At 40.5% G+C, this 13,885-nt stretch overlaps 1 protein-coding gene across 1 annotated transcript in view; it reads right to left on the bottom strand.

The window, feature by feature from the left end:
• MSRB3 (methionine sulfoxide reductase B3) overlaps window positions 1-13,885 on the bottom strand; it is a 270,576-nt gene that overhangs the window by 143,751 nt on the left and 112,940 nt on the right. The window contains exon 2 of the mRNA XM_086932986.1: window positions 3,781-3,843. The gene's annotated coding sequence lies outside the window, so the exon portion shown is untranslated. The remainder of the gene's footprint in view (window positions 1-3,780; window positions 3,844-13,885) is intronic.

Below are 13,885 nucleotides of genomic sequence, written 5' to 3'. Positions count from 1 at the left end.
ATAAATATACTAGGGCAAAAGCGGATTTTTAAAAAACTTTTGTAGATTTATCCTCCGTATTCGATTGTGTTATACACAACAAATTATGTGACACCTTATCTGAGCTAGAAGTAGAAAAAGGCATATTGTTATTTATAAGAGAGCTTTACCGGGAGGGGGGAGCAAGGGTGAGATATGGGATAAATGGGGAGTGTTGGGCCAGATTTGGCATAGGCAAAGAAGTGAGGCAAGGATGTGTCCTTGCCACAATCCTTTTCTCATTATATATCAATAGCATGGGAGAACGATTGGCGGACCTCCCTTATGACTACCCAATAATAAAAAAAAAACCTGGTTCCAATATTATTATGTGCGGATGACGCGGTTTTAATGTCAAGGACTCAATTAGGCCTCCACATGTTTTGTTAACTATATGCAGGTGAGGGGGCTTCAAATGAATATAAGCAAAACATTTAGTATGAAGTGTGGGAAAAGAACTGCAAAGAAATGCGATATCTTCATTCATCAGTGTGTGGAAAAATTTGCCTACTTAGAGATACATTTTGATCAGAAGGGAACTTGGCCAGCAGCAATATTAGCACAGAAAATAATGTTCTCAAGAGTTACTGGGGCGCTTATCAGTCTGTCAAGACAATTGGGTTGTCGACCTGTCCCAGAAATGCTAGCAATTTATAAATCGAAATGTGTTTCAACAGCCACATATGGCGCAGGTTTATGGGGGTTCACCAATACACAGTGTGTGCAAAATTGTGAAAACATCTTCCTGCGTTACTTACTAGCAATACCTCGTTCAACTGCTACATACATCTGCCATTCTGAAGTAAGCATGAAGCATATTGCTGATATTATAAAGACTTGCCCTTTATTACTTTGGCATAAGATATGGAATACCCCTGAAGCAGTTTTTAACCAGGATGTGATTATGGACTGTTTAAAACTGGATAATGCACATTGCATCCCATGGCTACGACACATTAGGGACACGGCAGATGAAATTGACCACCCAGAATTCTTTGTAAACCCGGACTGCATGATAACTATCCCCAGAAAGGTCCTTAAAAAGGATTACCTGTCCCATCTGGGGGATAAACGATGGTTAAAGGAGAAAGAAAAACTCTCCGTCATGGATAACCATATAATGCTGACATGCACAGGAATACAGCCATATCTGTCATATGTGATAAGACCTTTTGATCGGATGCTATTGACTCGCTTTCGCTTAGGTATTGTGCACAGGGTCACCACATTTCCTGAGATGAATGACTGGTCACGTACTTTAGTACCTTGTCCGTGGGTCGGTATTTCGGTACAATCAACATTGCATGTAACTCTCTTCTGTAAGTTCTACACGCTGCCAAGGAGATTTTCTCTATTACCGATTCTAAGGCAGCATGGGTTAAGACAATGCAGAGCTGCATACTTAAAGTTACAATGTATGGAAGATTAATTGACAGTGGGGCTTGAAGCAAGTTACTTAAAATGTGTGATCAGATTAAGAAAGACAATTAGGATGTAAATTAAGTAAGATTGTAGCTTTTTCTTTCGTGATTCAAATGTACTTTGATTGTATTGCCTTATTTTTTTCTAGGAAATGTAATTTTATCTGTGCTTTTATGTTTTTCAAAAATGAAATACGAATAAAGTAATTTGACTTGACTTGATTTGACACAATCTCGCTATGCTATTCTCAAAACAGCAAAACACAGATAAACCTGCATGGGGCAGAGTCTAAACACCATAGACTCCATGTGAGGCAAAACACATGCATGACTGTATCAAACACACTCTAACCATCCACTACCCCCTTGCCAATTATGGAGCCTACCAATCTGACAAACTGAATTATATTCCATTTATAATAACTGCTTAATGTTACCTTGTCTATAGTTTAGCAGGGAATGTCATTCCAGCAAGATGACTCAGCAAGTCAAGCTGCTGCTATCTGGTGTGACTTAAAAGTCATGTATTTGAATTTCAAATAGGCCAAGACAAGCTTTTGTCTTTCCATGATAGATACATTTAATATAACTAAAAATAGGTAACCCAAAAGTCTGTTGTTTACAGTGCCAGAGTAAGCATCAACTATAGTGTTGAGCGGTATATAAAACAATGTATTATCTACATCTGAGGTTGTTCTATGTATTCATTTATTTATAATAAAATACTTTGTAACAAATTTGGAAAATTGGGATTGCTTAATATATGTTTAGTTACTGAGCCACCTACTGCATAGTATCTTTAAAAAAAAGATTTTCTTCAATTTACCGAAGTTCATTTTAAAATGATGAAGGCACTAATTTATTGTATTCTTTGTAGCACTTTACAGTTATGGCAAACACTATATTGCTGACACCTTGCTTATAACGTAGAGCCCATGCCATCTGCACGTGGGACTGAAAGACCAGGAGCCTACTCATGTAGGCTCATGTACCAGTTTAATACTAGAGTAGTTTAGTGGGTTAATGCACCTGCTTCACATTCCATAGAATGTCTCAAAAAGTTAGAAAAGGGGAACGCCATACTTAAGGAAATAACACTATGTAAAATATAATGAAACAATTTGAAACTTTTGAGACGACAAAGTTAAAAGAAACGCGATTATGTTCCCTATGTAAAATACTTAGAAAGGGATCTAAGAGAAAGTTTTAAAAAAATCTACAATCAAGCAAACTAATAGTATAGGAATTAACCATGGTTCAAATTGTACATCATGAGCACGAAAAAAATATTTTGTTCGTATTTCTTTCCACTACTACTTCTTTTCAGAGGGAACCCCTGCCCAATATCCCGCCTTCAAGTCTCCCCTACTTCTTATAAGTCTCCCTTCCTCGTCGCCTTCATGGATTGAGGGAGTTTTTGGGGGCATAAACCTCCAAACCTCTTATTTGACAGTCACCTTGCTCCCTTATGCTCTTGCAACCCCTCATGCCAGTCTATCTCTACACCAGTGCGGTAAATTATTTTATGTAACAAAAAACAAAAACTGGTTGCGGTCTATACTGAAGACTGAGCCAAAGGAATAAAAGCTGGCGCATTTGTGTTAGACAACTAATGTGTGTGAATGAAAGGAAATGAATCCCATCAGCCCACCCATATGGCGGAACTTCGTCATCTGGCATTGAGAAGGGTCATGGTCCAGATAAGGAGACACACCTGATGATGTTGTGTGTGTTTCTCCAATTCTCCAAGACCACCCAAAAGGATCCGACCTTGAATGTTATGTGTGGGTATAATGGTGTGGGAAAATAAATTGCAGTGAGGTAAATAATGTGAAACAAAGATCAAAAAAGGTGCTAGTTAAAATTGGCTACCATGATGTAAGGAAATGTTTATTGGGGATAAATCATGGTGTCAAGATTAAAAGAAAAGTGTATGGCGGTCTGAAATAATGACTGCCCTATAAAGTTGGTATCGTGGTCAACATGTTTCTGCCATGCAGGGGCGTCTCCCCTACCAGGCTTTCATCAGGACTAAAAATAGAATACACTACTGCAATGATGTACATAAATCAAAATAAATTATGTTACCAAATAATAATACTGGAGAATGGGCCGTCCGCGAGTTACGCACAGCGTCGGTATTTCCAGAATTCTCAAAAAGATTCTTTCCTGAAAAGAAGTGCAAAGAACACATAGATATTTCCATGGTACACCTGTATCTAACACAGACACAACATGCCCACTATTGAGAACATATAGATTTTGCTTCATAGTCAACCTTTACAGTGATAGTGGATAACAATAATTGAAAAAAGTTGAAAAAAAGTTAAATATTACTCACCCAAAGAGTCTTGGGAGTAAACCTCACCTCTCCTGGCCACGGCTCAGGATCTGGAGGCCCGCTCTGTATTTAGTGGAAAAGAAATTTACATATCTGTGGGTTATCCTAAAAAGTGAGACCCATCAGGTAATTTATCCACTGCATGTGCTACCATATGGAAGCACATGAACAACATTGGTATTTAAGTCACTTAGAGATTTGGAGATGGCTGGCAGATTAAAAGGCTAATGTCACGCACACCTCATGTGTACATTTCAACACTCATTGTTAGAAAAGCAGTGTTTTTATTCAAAAACATTTCTTGCTATATTTGAGGTACATAATTTAGACCCTCCTCTCATAGCCCGATTGATTCAGCTTCATCTCAGGGGCTAGATAGAGTGGTTCCTTCATTACCTTGTAATTGTTTAGGGAGTAAGAAAAGCATGAACAAAAGCTAAAGGAAGAACAGAGCAGCGCAACGCACTGCTATTCCTTACCTGTCCGTCGGTACCTCTGGCCTCGTCCTGAGGCTCGGGGGGAGGTACCGACAGGACAAAGCTTAGTTGTTAATAAGTCCATGCTCAACCAATCGTCAGGCCATCCTGGATCATATGGCCCGCGGACCCATTTCGGAACCCCTGTAGTTAATCAAACACCTGTAAATGGGAGGCGACTCATGAGTTGACACTTGTCATTGGTCTTCTCATGGCCAATCGAATTCTCAATCACAAGTGATGTCTCAAAGCTGCTATTTCCGCTAAGTGCACTCGTGTGTTCCTAGCGACCGCTTTTATCTTGTTAGTTGTTTTGATAAGAGGCGCGTTATGCAATAATTTTTCGCGTTTAGAAACCGGACCCATCACTCGACTTCTAGCCCAAACCAGATGATTCGGAGTCATTGCAGTAGTGTATTCTAGTTTTGGTCCTGATGAAAGCCTGGTAGGAGAGACGCCCCTGCATGGCAAAAACATGTTGACCACAATACCAACTTTATAGGGCAGTCATTATTTCAGACCGCCATACACTTTTCTTTTAATCTTGACACCATGATTTATCCCCAATAAACATTTCCTTACATCATGGTAGCCAATTTTAACTAGCACCTTTTTTGATCTTTGTTTCACATTATTTACCTCACTGCAATTTATTTTCCCACACCATTATACCCACACATAACATTTAGGTTGGATGCATTGGGTGGTCTTGGAGAATTGGAGAAACACACACAACATCATCAGGTGTGTCTCCTTATCTGGCCCATGACCCTTCTCAACCCCAGATGATGAAGTTCCGCCATATGGGTGGGCTGATGGGATTCATTTTCTTTCATTCACACACATTAGTTGTCTAACAAAAATGCGCTTGCTTCTATTCCTTTGGCTCAGTCTTCAGTATAGACTGCAACCAGTTTTTGTTTTTTGTTACTAGTCTACTTGGGGGTGCAGGTTGGTTTGAGTGGTCTTTAAACATAGTTTCCCCTTGGACCCTCCCCAACTTTGTTGTGTTATAAATTATTTTATGTTCAGATAATTGATTTTAAAACGTGTAACAGATCCCTTCAAAATAATGCTTTTGTAAAAGTCAAGAACTTACTTAGGCAAAATATACCTTTTGAGTACATTTACAATTGTTACAGAAATTCCATAGAATTCTGTGAGAATTCATGCATATCTAATACGGACACAAATTCCCAGGAGCACTAACGTGTGCATCCTTTAACTCTCACGCACGTGTATATGTATGTATGTCAAGCTAGAGAAACTGACAGGGAAAGTAAATTTGCACTTTATGACTTTGAAGAAATGTTTTCAAGTGAACAAATGTCTTATTCTTCAGCTACTTCAGTTGTGATTGTATTCTTATCCAATTCCAATCCTAAAAACAAATTTAACCTTGCGATTTAGAGGGGGAAGTTGATATAAAAAAATTGGGTCAAATGGCAGACACTGTTTTTTTGCACATCATCTGTTATATACCCATAACTCATGTAATACACAGGTGGTTCATGGGTCACAGTTTACCAGATTTACGGACTCAAATTTTTAAGCCTGGGCTTTTTAGGCATCCTAGGAAGTGGTTCTTATCCACTGGTTTGGAGACGCCTGGATGTCAGCAAAGCTTATTGGGCAACTGCATAGCAAATTAAATTTTATTAACACATAACATAACGTAACATAACGTGTATTTGTAAAGCGCACGTTCACCCAGAAGTCTCTTGGCGCTGAATAACAGATGTTCATTGTTACCCAACTCAATGGTACTCATTTTATCGACGTCAGATGGATGAAAGGCTGAGTGGAACCGCCGGGATCTGAACCTGTGACCATGAGGTCAAACACAGGCCCCTGCAATGGTTGCATTAGTCCATTGAGCCACCAGACCCGGCTCATTTAAAAGTGTTTATAAATAAAGAAGCAAAATGTAAAACAGTCTGTAAATGTGAAGAAATTTGAAATTAGGTACTAAAAATTAAGTTAGTAACAAACAGAATATAGTAGGTATAATGAGTGGCATTTGATATTGTGGTAAGTATGCTGCTTTTATGAAGTACATATGTAGACCTGTCGAATTACAAGTGCCCAAGGATGGATAAAGGACACCCCCTCCCCAACCCCTCTTTTTTGCCATGAATAATCCAAAGAAATAATCCATTGGAAGGGATTTAGCTTTGGGAATATAACTTAAGCATCAAAGGGACAAGCAAAAGTAAGTCCCACATATCAGACAGCTCTTCCGAAATGCCACCGGATACATATCCCAGTCCCCACTGAGCGTGAGTGGCACCATTCAGCAAGCAAGAACAATAATAGTGTCAGAGTCACAGACACCAATACCCAGGCTGGCTAGCATGTTCCAAGACATAGATTTGTTTTATATATTGACTAAGCTCAATACGTCATTCATATTGTGATCGCATATTTTTATGTAATCTTTTAGAATTTTGCTAAAATACCTCCAATGCATTTCATATATTCATATTAATTTGGACGCAAATTTTAATTGATAAGCATGTGCTGCATGTAGTATTGTTTGCCCATGTATAATGTATAATATTTGCTTTATTATAGTTTTATTGTGCCTAAATTATTCATATACATGTAGCTGTATGACTCAAAATGTGTGATAGAATTTCTGAAAAAACTTTCAGTGAAGGTCGTTGGCTCTCCACAGCCAGCATGACCATACCAGCTTATTTGTGCATGGCACAACTAAGAGAGAGAGTGACGTTCTTGAAGACTAAACCAACAGGCGTGTTCTTCAGTTAAGGTATGTAGGCTAGATGAGATCTCAAGAAACTCAGACAGGCACTTTTGTTGGTAAGACAGCTTAGCTAGGGGCTAGAAAGAAGTGATTGGCTAACAAAGACGGGTTCCATCATTCAGTGCAATGAACATTTGAAACACTATCACAATGTTGGAATCAGGTTGATCATTTTGCTTACTAAATGTTTTAATTGCTGCTATAGTGTTTGTTTTATAGTAACATCTAAGCACATTATCTGCACTAGATGAGTATGTTTATTTTTATTAAAGTCTTAATATATATTCATAGATCTTAAATCAGCCTTTGATTGTGTCGTAACAATAGGATATGGAAGATTTTGGAGGAGATGGCTGTGGAAACCTCACTTATACTTTTTATAAGGCAATTATACAGCGATGCAAAGGGAAGGGTGTGCTATGAATTAGTTGTGAATGCACTGGCATGTTTAAAATACAGAGAGGTGTAAGACAAAGCTGTGTCTTGGCTCCCTTTTTATTTACACTTTATATAAATGAATTAGGTAAAGTCCTGGCGAATCAGTGTCAGGACTTGCCACAAATTGAAAAATGCCCTATACCTGCTCTGCTGTACGTGGACGACATTGTATTAAGGTCACATACACAATTGGGGCTTCAAAGGGTAGTGACCAGCTTTTCTACGTTAATGCAAAATTGAGTGAATACCTCTAAAACATTTATCATGAAATGCTGGGCAGGTAATAAACAATTTAGAGATATTTACATTGACAATAAAAAGGTTGAATTAACAAAAATATTTTCATATTTAGGAATTCTCTTTGATCAGAAGGAGGCAGGGTGCCAGGCGGTCCAAGCTAGGAAACGAATGTTTATGAAAGCCACTTCTGCATTAGCTAATTTCTCTAGAGAGCTTGGTAGATTACACATTTACCAGGCAAAATGTATCTCTACTGCTATGTATGGTGCAGGTGTCTGGGGCTTTGCAGATTTACAGCCCCTACAGCTAGTCGAGAACGCCTTTTATACATTTCTGCTTGCATCCCCAAGCAGTACATCTTCTTACATTTGTCATTATGAGCTACGGATGCCGCATATATGCGATCTTATAAAAACAGAACCTGTTCTACTAGGGCACAGGATTTGGACCACAACAAAAAACACTTTTAATCAGAACATTTTAACTGATAGTCTTAAGCTAGCGTGGGACTCTACCATACCATGGTTAAAATAAGTGAGAAATGTTATGAACGATCTTGGGCATCCTGAATATTATGATGACCCCAGAACCATGATCACTGTTTCTAGAAAAGATATTAAAGGAAACTGCATGGTGCTTTTGAACACAATTAGATTTTCCACAGAAATAGTGAAGCCAAGTGTATTAGCAAATCAAATGATATTAACCACCTATAGTATCCAGCCGTACCTTAAGAATACTCATGGCGGATACAAAAGATTCTCACTGACGCAATTTAGATTTGGGATATTCCACAGATTAACAAGTTTCCTTATTACAAATGACTGGTCCAGAGACATGAGCAGGTGTACATGTGACGATGTACCCCAACAATCAACACTACACGCTCTTTTATTCTGTACATTTTGTCATGTACGAAGATCTTACCAATCCTAGAGTTACTTGGCCATAGACACTGTCGACTTGCATTTTTAGCATTGCAATTTCTAGTGAACAAGGTCTCTAGCTGCATTTGTAAAATATGTTGTCAAATGTAGGAAAACTATTTTATTATGAATTTTTCATAACATGAAATTTCGTCTTATTTATGCACAATAGGTAGCCACAGGACGGTGTTTTAATTCAAATGTTTGATTGTATTTTTAAATGATGTTCTTAATGCTGCACATACTGTGATAATGTGTAATATCATGTGTTTTTTTTATTATCCTGCATGTAACCGAATAAAGCTTTATTGAATTGAATTGACTCAAATTGTTAAACCTAGGCTTTTTAGGCAGTCTAGGGCAGTGGTTCTTATCCTGTGGTCTAGGGACGCCTGGTTGTCCGCAAAGCCTATTCTGCAACTGCCAGCACATTACATTTTATTAACACATTTATGTGTTTATAAATAAAGAAGCAAAATGTAAAAATAAAAAATTTAAAACATTCTGTAAATGTGAAGGAATTTGAAATCATGCAAAAGAAACAACTGATGAACATTCACCCTCAGTCACAAATATCTGGGTTTAATCCTTCAGTCTTTTGCTCACCACACCACCCAAGTTTGGGCCCAGCCATTTGCAAATCAGTCTTGACCCTGTTCCTTGTGGGAACAGTCCAGCCCAAACTGCCAAGCAAGGTCATCCCTGGGATGGAAACTAGCATCCTGGGACTGGTTTCAGGGCATCACCCTTTATCAGGCAGGCTAGCTTGAATCCAGTGGTGTGGTGGCCTCAATTGAATTTAGAATTGCTCCTACCTTCCTATTAAAATAATATTTTTAAATGTTTTATATTCTGAATATTTAATCATTTGTGTATTTGTTTGGTGAAGTCTTAGTTCTGTATTTTCAGTGTATTATTTTGCGATTAAAATCAACAAAGATGCTTAGACCGTGATCCTCTGATTCCAATATTGACTCACAAGGGTCCACAGATTCCAATAATGATGTAGTGGGGTCCTCAGGGTCCAGTATTGATGAAGTGAGGGTCCACAGAAGCAAAAGGTTAAGAACCACTGGTCTAGGGGATCTAAACCTGGGCTCTATTTTGCAGACAACTGCAACAAAAATAAATTCTATACAAGGAGTTTATTCTACTTTTTAGTTCCCCTCAACCATTTTTAGGTCGAGTCAGGCAGCACATGCACTGCTCTACCAGGCATGCTGTATTTGAGTATGGACTTGAAGATCCGCCCATATTTGTCATTCGCTTGTTAGTCCCTATGCAAAGTGCATTCTGAATGGGAGTGGAGAATCAGAGGCCATGGACAGTAGAAGGGACAGTGACGAAAGAGATAATATTGGGACTGCCCAACAAAGAATGAGATGGCTGTAACAACAACACCAGGTAATGCCACACAAAAATATTTTGATCCAACCCTAAAATACACTTATTAGGTTTAATAAGCTAGGGTCAGAATAAAGGGAGCCAACTTTAGGACAGCTGTTTCCTGGGAAGTTGCATACTTAATACATTTTTATCCACTCATTCATGCTGCCCTTGGTCCCACGGTATCAAGGGGGGAAGTTATGTTTTGCTTCTTCCTGCCAGAAACCTTCCTCAGCTTAGACAGGGGATCAAATATATGGCAAAGGTATGTGAGCAGTTCACTCTTTACCCAAAGCACCATCTTTCCCATAGGCAACAGGACCCAATTTGGGCATGAACTTTAGATGTACTCCTATCGGCCATCTGAGTTTTGCATCATTCAGTTTTTGCTCATGATTTTTTCTCAGTGAAGGGTCAACCTTCAAAATATTCTGAGATCCAACTGATCACACATTCACAGGGATGGAGTCCAAAAAGCATATAGTGTTAGACCAGATATTTGTGCTGAATTCAAAAAGTAGAGACCATTTGATACAGGTGAACACTGTGTACAACCTGTCAGCAGCTTTTCCTGAATAACCACAATTGAGAGATTTGCAAAGCTAAGAGTTCATTTTAACTGTCAAGATCACTCCCAGTGCCAATTATAAAGTATCTTGTGAACTTGTGAATTTGGTGAGATACATTCCCTTAATTGGGTGCATGGAATCCTCTTAGCACCAGTGGCCAGTCAAAGGTCCTACTTGTGGACTGGAGTCTTTATCCTATCTAGAGCCAAGTAGATGCACTTGCCCCAGTAAATCACCACCCAGAAGTCAGCCAGCAGCATTGAAGCACGTGTTCTGTCCTGAGAAAGCACCATCGTTTTGTCTTCTTTCTCCCTACTCAGTTGTGTTTCCTAGCACCTAAGATCTATACATTGTGAAGACCTAGGATGATCAGTGGCTCCCCAGAGACTGGTGTTATTGGTGGCAAAAACCTGAAAATGCTTATGCTATATTTGGCTTTAGTGGCACTTAATCTTAGAAATCACCAAGGTGTGTGCAGTTTCAGCAGTTGTGAAATACTCCAAGGAAAACAGGACTTAAATCCTGCTTTAGGATCACAACTATGGTACTTTCTAGCTACAATGGAAATCATCCCTTTGCAATATATTAGCATTAAAACAGGACATCAAGGATCTTTTCTTGACAGTGTAAAACTATCATCTATCAGAATCTGGTGACTTTCCAAGTAATTGCAAAAGGAGAAATGCTTTTGTCCTGTCAAGGAGACTGGTTTTATAGCATAATACAAATTTTGATAAATGGAGTAAACTGATTATTGATTTCCTTTTGATCTACTATTACAGTAACTTGTGAAAATGAATTACAGAAAAATGTGCCAACTAGTGAAACCAGTTTGCAGTTTTCTCCATTCTCACTTCTTGTAATAATGTGTGCATTCTAGTAGTTGGGCGTGGGCGGAGCTAGGGGGTTAGAGGAAGAGAAGGAGCGAGAACAGGAAAGGGTTAGATAGAGTAGGGACTGGGACAAGATAGGAGGCATAAAATAAAGCTCCTAAAACAACAGTAAGTGTCTGTCATTATTTAGAGCAGGACACTACAGCTGGCAACGAGGGTGGATACTGCAACCTGTCACCCCTGAACTCATGAGGAGAAGCGTCCTGTCCCTGGGCAACACGAGAGAAATGATCGCCGTCGCGACACGTGTGCCCTGCTGAAGCCGCCGCCGAAAGCTAAAGGCCAGCGGTAATTGCGCGATTGATCGGTCGCGTAGAGCCCTGCCTGGTCAGCGTGGTCGAGTGCTGAAGGTGATTGAAGTGGAGTGCTGCTTCGCGCCAAAAACCGGGAGCTCACCCCGAATGTGGGTATAGCAGTGCGTATTTGAAGAAGAGATCGGGAGCCTACCCCGATCCTACCTTGTTGCTCCGGTAACCAAGGAGCGTGTGAGGCATTGCTGAAGCCTCCTGGAAGTGCCTACAGAAGAGCGCCGGTACGCGCCAAAGTCGAGAGCTCACCCCAGATGCGTGCGAAACGGCACAGGAATAAAGAAACGAAGTCGGGAGCCCATCCCGATCCTACCTGGATGTCTTGGTGGCCCAGGAGTGTGTGAGACGTTGATGAAACATTGCTGCCTGGAAAAACCGGCTGCAGGTGAGTGCTGAGTGAATCCCTGTGAGCCTGCAGATTGAATGAACCCAAATCTCGTGAAGAATGAGATTTCCAGACTTGAAGCCATCTTAGAGTCAGGCAGCCTTGAGAGACACTCCCCTGTGTGATCCATAAGCGGCCATTTTGAGGTCAGGCAGAGCTTAGAATCAACAAGCATTGATCGATTCAAGAGGAAGACTGCAACAAGCACTGGTTAATGCAAGTGAATGCGAATAAACAAACACGAGCAAACACAAAAATATAATAACATACAAGCATGAGCAAATGCAAAAGTGAAGTAACAAACAAGCACAAGCCAATGCAAGAGTGAAATAACAAACACTCACGAGCAAATGCAAGTGTGAAATAACAACAAGCACGAGCAAGTGGAAAAGTGACAACACAAACAAGTATAGAGGATCGCAAAAGTGACAGCAGTAAACACATACAGAGACAAAAAAGGGACAAAAGCTAAATTGTCGAATTCACCGTGCCGGAATAATGACGGTGCCGCAGTGACCGCGCCAATCATGACTGGAGTGTCACATCTGAGCCCCCCTGGAACCACTGACCCTGACAGCTGGAGGGAGCATGGGCCCCAGATGGCAGGAGTGGTTTGAGGATTTTGAGGACTATGTTAAAGGATCAAAGGTCACGGGAGATGAGGATAAACTGATTGCACTGCGCAATCTCGGTGGGAAAGAAGTCAGCAAGTTGATCAAAGAATTGCCGACAGCAGATACAGGATCATATGACAAGGTGCGAGATGCGTTAAATAAGAAGTTTTTACACAAAAGAAATGTGGATTATGAAAGATACATCTTTCACCAGGCCCGTCAAGAAAAGGAGGAAGTGATGAGCACATTCATAACAAGACTACGCCGACTGTCTCGGTATTGCAATTTTGACACGTTTTCAACGGAGGACGCCATCAGACTGCGAATAATTGATGGTTGCCAATCAGAGACGCTCCAAAGGCGGTTGCTAAGGAAGAGCCATAATCTCGATGAGATTGAAGAGATGACCCGGGTGCATGATCAAGCGGAGGAACACGCCAAGAGAATGGAGACAAGGCGTAGCGAAAGAAGGGAGCAAGCATATCGGGTGCAGGCCAATAGCACTCGCAGACGCTCGAGAGAACGACGGCGAAGGTCCGTCATCTCGTCACCAATATGCAGGGCGCAGACGCCATGAGTCTGGCCGGAGAGACAAGAAACAAGATCGCTCAAGAAAACGCTATTGGTGTGGATATGACTTCCCACACACAGATGCTTGTCCGGCAATGGGTCAGCATTGTCGGAAGTGTGGACGAAAAAATCACTTTGAGGCGATGTGTGGAGAATATCGCAGGGAAAGAATGAATGAAACAACAAGGTCATCTCGCCCTGACACAAGGCGACATCATGCGAAAGCAGTTCAGGATCGGCCAAAGTCATCCTCCGGCTCTTCACACTTCAGCAGAGAATCTCGCAAGTCACAATGGATGAGAAGGTCGCCGTCTAGAGAATCCAGATCAGCGTCTCTGGAATTGGAATACACGGATGAGTATGTCAGCATGGTAGCTGATCCCGATCAATTAAAGAAATACCCCAGACTCAATATAAGTGTGGGAAATCATGCAACCAAGTTTGTATTAGACAGTGGGGCGCCACTGAAATATATCCCTGTGACTGAATACAACAAAATGAAGCCACCACCCTCCTTGAGCCCGGCATATGTT

Source organism: Lissotriton vulgaris, chromosome 1_1, assembly GCF_964263255.1.
Source record: "Lissotriton vulgaris chromosome 1_1, aLisVul1.2, whole genome shotgun sequence".
Taxonomy (NCBI): domain Eukaryota; kingdom Metazoa; phylum Chordata; class Amphibia; order Caudata; family Salamandridae; genus Lissotriton; species Lissotriton vulgaris.
Note: the sequence above shows the minus strand (reverse complement) of the source record. Positions and strands in the feature narration are given on the sequence as shown.